The 7061-nt window shown below is 47.9% G+C and overlaps 1 long non-coding RNA gene across 1 annotated transcript; it reads left to right on the forward strand.

The window, feature by feature from the left end:
- Nucleotides 1-568: 568 nt before the first annotated feature.
- Nucleotides 569-3583, forward strand: LOC136309152 (uncharacterized). Its single transcript, XR_010726239.1, has 2 exons — nt 569-1135; nt 2323-3583. It is a non-coding gene; the product is annotated as an uncharacterized lncRNA (long non-coding RNA).
- Nucleotides 3584-7061: the final 3478 nt, after the last annotated feature.

The following is a 7061-nucleotide window of genomic DNA, read 5'->3' on the forward strand; positions in this document are numbered from 1 at the left end:
CTCCGGGAGGAGGCTGACTGACACCGCGTGGGCGCGCGCTCGGTCCCGGGAGCAATCGAGTCGGGGAGGGCTGGGGCCACGCCGGCCCTGGGGCCGCGCCCAGCAGGTTTCTGGATCATTCGAGTATGGAGGAAAACAGAGCTCGAGTTTTTAACCTCATAAATCACTAGCTTTCCACAATGATTTCCAGAAACCTGAGTCACAGCCAGAAACCCAAGCCCTGCGAGCGGGAGCTGGGGGGAGGGGTGAACACGCCACCATTTCGCCCTACCCCGCCAGCGAACGTACAAACAAGGAAAAAGACGACGCCCCAGCAACGCTTACGTCGCCGAAGTGCGCCAGCGCGCGGCGAGGCCCCGCCCCTCGCGCTCCCGCCTAGGCGAGGCGCGCGCACCGGAAGCGCGCTCCCTGACCGCTCGGGGCTTCCCCCGCCCCCCGAAGCCCGACGGCCGTCGTTCGGTTCCGGTTCTAGCTCCACCCTCGCACGGGAACTCTCCAGGAGTCTTAATATCCGGGACCAGAGGCTGGCGCTAGCGTGCATTTCCGACAATGGACACGACGGTAAAGATCCGGTGACGCCTTTTCCTGTCTCCCCTCAGCCATTCAGGCTCCTGCTCTCGGTGCAGCAGCGCCACCTGGTGCCGCGTCCCCCGCCGCCGACGCCCGCAGCGAGGGCGCGCGCCTCGTTCTTAGAACTTTCCAGAGAAAGCGGCCCTGGCTTTCTCTGCTCCGCCCCCCGGCGTGGCCAGGGTCGAGTCTCCGCCCTGCCGAGACCCGCCCCCTTTCGCGGGAGGGACTTGGAAGTGGAAGCCGTTTGTGCCGGGAGCGGAGAATGGAAACGCTGATGGAGAGGAAGGAAACAGTTCTTTCTTTAGTTCTACGCCCGGGGGGAGGGGCTCTCGTTCTTTCTGCTTCCTCACTCCGGGTTCCAGAGTGGGCGAAGTGGGAAAGCGGCCTTGCGGGTTAGCTCGGCCCCTGCGGGGGACGCTGCTGCTCCCGCAGCCTGCGAAAATGGCGCTGTGAAGTGTGCAGGGTGCGTGTTTGGGCTCCAGAGGCGCGATTTCGTGGGCCCGTGGCTTTGAAACAGGCTTAAGACATTTCTGAAAGGCAGCTTCGCAAAACAGGCTGAACGCAGGTTGGTTTTTATGGGCATGTTTCTGTGACACTTAGGCTGTTGGTGCTAGGACCACACCTGAAATAATCTAAAGTTCCGAATTGCTTTGTCATACATGCTCTTTCTAATTGCAGGAGGGTTTCTGATGGTACTAATACTGGAAAAATTTCTAGGCCTTTTGAACCCCTCGCTGGAAAGTAATAATTCTAGAACCTTGACACTTCTACAGAAATTAATATTTACACGTTAAAACAACTAATAATATAAATGTGTATATGATCATATGATAGAGGGTGCTGTGATACCAGGCATGCTAAATATCTCAATTGTTCTTCAGTAATGTCTGCCCTTCACATTAGCTGATCAAAGTCAGTAAGTCAGAAATGACTAGAATTAAGGATAAAGTGATTTCAACATTCCAATTTTACCATTTGGTAGATGTCAGAGTTTTTCAAAGTCCTTTGCATCTCCCCAAGTTCCCGTGTTTCTCTGAATCCTCCACCAACCCCACGCTACCCCCACCGTGCATTTACAAGTGTATACAAGGCTTTCGTTTCATAAAAAATGGTCATCTGTTTTAAAGAAATGGTTTGCCTAACCTTTTCTTCAGGCCTTTTAAGTTAATACTGTCAAATCTGATGCTGCATTTATTGATTCTGACACGGCGAACGAAGTACATTGCACACTTTTATCCTTGCCTCTGATTGAAACACAGATAGGTAGGTTTGTTCTGTTCGTAGCTGAAATGATTCCTGAAAGTGATAAAAAGTTTAGAATGTTTGCTCTGGTGTGATTGACATTACTATAGGAACTGATATACCTTTCATCTGTAAATTAATGTATCTGAAGTTTAATGAAGACAACTGAAATGCTGCTTTTGCAATAATTTAGTAAGGTTTCTAGTAATAAAAATAATGCCACTGAAGTGATTAATGAATGAATAATTATGAGCTTTGAAGAATGAATCCATACAGTTTAAAGTATAACTATGTTCACCATGTAAGAGCCTTTATGTCAATGACAGACCACATATACAGCTGTGGTCACATAATGATTCTAATGGAGTTGGAAAACTGTTGCCTAGTGATGTCATGGCTGTTTTAACGTCATAGTGCAACACATTCCTCCTGTGTTTGTGGTGATACTGGTATAAACAAACCTGTTGTGCCTCTAGTCGTGTAAAATTACGTTCTTCTTTGCTTTTAAAGCATTTGTGGCCTGACTGGTGGTGGCGCAGTAGATCAAGCATCGACCTGGAACGCTGAGGTCACCGGTTCAAAACCCTGGGCTTGTTCAGTCAAGGCACATATGGGAGTTGATGCTTCCTGCTCCTACCCCCTTCTCTTTCTCTCATCTCTAAAATGAATAAATAAATAAAAATGATTTCAAAAAATGTTATAAAAAAAGACATTTGTACCGATATCTATATCTGTTGTACAATGTACTACAATATTTATATCCCTTCAGTTTCTCTTTCTGAAAATCAGAGACTATGTCTGGTTTTCTGTATAAGTCTTCCCACTAATACAGTTTCTGGTACTTGTGAAGACTCTTTTATCAGTAGTCATAGCTTTTCATCTTGTGGTGGATGTGCCCCAGTTGCTCTCACCTTCATTTCCATAGTACCTACCCTCAGGAGACTCCAAAGATCACATAATCAAGGACATAGGGAATAGAGCCAGCTTTCCCATGTCTCCTGAACTTTATTAGTTAAAGTAACAGGGAAAATGAGAAGTTTTTCAGGTCAGAGAACCCCAGATTCCCAGCTGGAGGTTTTTAATCAAACTAGATAGTGGGAGGGGCCCCTGCCCTCAGGTATGACCTATTACTAGGCACTCCTTACTGTGTCTGCATTCCATTCTTCCATATGTGCTTTTTATAGCAGGCCTGCTGTCATCTACCATGGTATATAGGTTCTGGCATGTACACCAAATAATTTTGTATTCTGGCTTCAGTTTTTAGATTCTTCTCAGTTGTCTAATTTGATGTTTCAGTAATTTCTTATTTCTCTGCACCTTAAGCAAACCATTGTATGCCCTTCTAATATTTGCATAGTGCAAATTTTATGCTTTACTGCATTCATCGGCTTTCTGAGACACTTTATTTAAGCTTCACTTGTGTAGGATCGATGCTGGACATAGCTCTTTCCAATCCCCAGTCCCTGGTGCTGTCATCATGGATCCTGGCCATGAGCTATGGAAGAGAGAGTAATAAAACAGCACCTGAGCTTTTACTAAGGACAAAGGAACTGAGTCACGAGATATGATCAAGGAGAAACAGCACACACAGCATATACGCTTCCCCCTCCCCTGCTTGCCTGTTTGCTTGCCCAAAGACAAAGTTTTGCTTAAACAGTAGAACGGGGCTTAGCTATAAAAAGAGTGGCCCCCTCAATGGAGTACAGAGCTTTCCAACCTGCTGCCATTGGTGCTGCCTCTTGTGTAAGTAATAAAGGCTATGTCCACTCCATCTGGTACTCCTGTGGTTTATTTGGGATCTTGCAATGACACCAGACCAATTGTCTGGGTCTGGACCTTTTACATTACAATTGGCATAACTCAGGATTATACAATCCCAAGTAACTCCCAAGTTGACTGGGCTGGCCAGTTAACTGCATATGGCATGATGTTGCTATGTTGGTGGACTCTTGGGATCTGCTAAGGGACTGATGGGGCACTCTGAAAGTCCTGTTAGTATCCTAGCTTCTCTGAAGGTGGTGGGGACCATTGAGGGTTGAGTAAGAAGAAAGACTTAAGGAGAGGTGTGGTAGCACTTGGCTCGGCCCCTCTTGAGTTCCTTATGCATCATCACACAGAATCAGCCATCAAATTGAGAAGTACAGTGTTTGGAGGAGGAACTTAAGCTAGAAAGGGAAATGGGGCTTTGCAAGCTGATAAGAAGGAGGCTTTGGGAAAACAGCTGGAACAGACTATTCAACAGTTAATAGAATTAGCCTGCCACTTTGCCTGCAGTCAGGACTCCTTGGGTCTGGCCCGGATTAGACTGGTGGTCTTTCAAAACTGGTAAAACTTTTGGAAGTGGGACCTGGCCACTGAGAGAGACTCTGACACCGATGGTGACAGTGAAATAATGGTATTACATTTATTGATGAGGAAGCGGCAGAGGCACCCCTGGCAGCCCACCTGGGGTTAGTACAGAAGATTAAGCCTCAGCAACCCAGGGCACAGTCTCCCCTGGCCCAGCAAGTCATCCACACCTCGTGAGGCTGTATACTCAGGCCAAGCTGGTTGAACTGGCAGCTAAATTCTGCCAAGAAGGTACTGAAAGCATAGCTGCCTGGCTTTTAGGCCTATGTGACATAGTGCTGCTAGTACATCTCTAACAGGGGAGGAGTTTTCCCAAATGTCTTCTCTCACAGCTCACCCCTTCCTATATCAGCAGGTACATGGCATCAGTTTCCAGACTGCACAGACTATATCCCTGTGGATTTGGTTGATGGTAGGGTGCCCCATAGCATAGCCTAATGAGGGGTATCTCCTTTCTTCTTCAGGGTAGTGGATATCCCTTGTGGAATTGCAGCAATTCATCCATTAGTTAGGTATGTGACATGCTATTTACTGCTCTATTACATAGGGACCAAATATATGGAGACCCACATGTGGCCTCTCCTGTGTATTTCGGCACTCTCATTCCTATACTTTCTTGTCATGTAAGGCAGCTTATACAGGTTGTAGCTCAAACAGTCACCAATTTGAGAGAAGTAGAGCTCATGAGGCAGAAAAAGGGGGTGAGACAGGTAAAGGGAGGAAAGCAGAAAATGGACAAGGAGAAGGGGAGCTGCCCCTTTAAGAGTGAGCCTGTCAGCAACCACACAGGAATTGACCAAAGTAGACATAATTCATCCAGCTCATTGTGTCCCTATATGTGTCTGTGTGGCCTGTCCGCAAAACCTGGCACATGAGGGTAGACTATAGAGAGTTAAACAAGGTAGTGCCCCCTTGAATGCAGCAGTTCCCAATATCACAGACTTGCTAGATGCTTTGAGTCACCAGCTTGGGACTTATCAGTATGTTCTCAACCTTGCTAATTCCTTTCCAATAGATATTACTGAAGATAGTCAAGATCAATTTGTTTTTATTTGGAAGGGTGACAGTGGACCTTCACTGTGTTGCCTGTGGGATATCTGCCCAGTCCTACTATCTGCCATGGGCTGTGGCAACTGGTTTGTTGACCTGGTTCATGCTGGCAGATGTGCTATTGTATCATGACATTGATGATGTCATGCTAACCTCTGACTCTCTTCCTTCCCTGGAGAAAAGAGCTCCCTCTTTGCTAACCCACCTCTGATAGCGAGGATGGAAGGTCAACGAGCACAAAGTGCAAGGCCCTGGCTTATCTGTCAGATTCTTGGGAGTTACTGGGTCAGGTAAGACAAAGGTGAGGCTGGCTGCGGTCATAGAAAATGTACAGGTCTATCCACTACCATAGCAGGCCAAGCAATTGCTTGGAGATTTTAGATTTTTTAGGCTATTGGAGGGTCTTCATGACCCATTTGGCCCAACGGGGCAGCCCTTTTATGCACTATTGCTGAAAGGGGCTGCCTGGGATTGGCTGGAATAACACAAGGTATGTTTTCAGGCCACTAAGCAAGCCACAGCCACTGTCAAGGCTCTGGGCATGTTTGACCAGAGCCAACCATTTGAATTAGATGTTCACATAATACCTGAGGAGTTGGTTGGGGGTTATGGCAACGTTAAGGTAGGGTGAGGACACCACTAGGGTTCTGGTCCCAATAGTGACGTGGGGCCCAGGGCCAATATAGTTCCATTGAACAACAAGTTAATGCAGTATACCAAGCTCTGTTAGCGACGGAAGCCATAAGCAGGACCAACCCCAATCAAAGTTTTCACCACCCACACCCCATTGCCAGCTGGATGCACTCAGCCATGCAACAGCCCAAGAGTGTGGTGGCACAGATATCCACCCTGACCAAGTGGAATGCACATATCCAACAGAGAAGCCACCTTTCCACTAGCCCATTAGGCAGAGAACTGCAGGCTGTACTAGGGCTGCTGATGTATCAGGATGCTGGACAACCAAAGCTCAAGCCAAAGATGCTGCTGCTATTACCCATCCACGAGGAGAAGCCATTCCTGAAGAAGCACAGTACACAGATGGCTTCTGCCTGCTGGGATACCCCACTCTGGTAGAGCACTGTTGCATGTCAACTGTGACCAAGAACATCTGGCTAGAGGACAGGGAAGGACAAAGCAGCCAATAGGCTGAACTCTGAGCAGTATGGATTGTCATCACATGGGAGCCTAGACCACTGACCATCTGTACTGATAGTTGGGCAGTATGCCAAGGACTGACATGTTGGCTCTTGGGAATGGACACTACAGCAGAAACCATCCCCTTTGGGGGTAGGCCGTGTGGGCCGACCTGTGGCACATTTGCCATGAAAAGACTGACTGTATTCCATGTCAGAGGTAACCAACTTTTGCAGAGTCTGGGCAAGGATGAAGCAGATGCCTTGTTGTGAGTCTGCTGGCTAGAAGACACTCCAGCGGCAGACACTGCTGAGTGGCTACATCAGAAACTATCCCACATGGATCAGAGGACCAGATGGGAAACTGTTAAGGACCAGGACCTCCCACTGTGATACACAGAGGTAGTGATCATGTGTCAGCAATGCCCGGTGTGTGCTGAGAGACAATCACATTTCCCTGCCCATGACAGTGGGATGATAGGCCAAGGTTGGACACCCTGACCTGATGGCAGGTAGATACATTGGACCCTTGCCATGCAGCAAGGTGTCCCAGTTGGCCTTACCCTGCATGGATAACACCACAGGTGTTCTACAGGCCTGTCAAGTTGAAAGGCTAACCAAAGAGCAACCATTTGGGGGCTCAAGCAATTGTGTGCCTCATAGGTCACTCCAGAAGTAAACAGAGTGTCAGGGCTCTCACTTCGCTGGACAGTAGTA

Source organism: Saccopteryx bilineata, chromosome 6 (genome assembly GCF_036850765.1).
Source record: "Saccopteryx bilineata isolate mSacBil1 chromosome 6, mSacBil1_pri_phased_curated, whole genome shotgun sequence".
NCBI lineage: Eukaryota > Metazoa > Chordata > Mammalia > Chiroptera > Emballonuridae > Saccopteryx > Saccopteryx bilineata.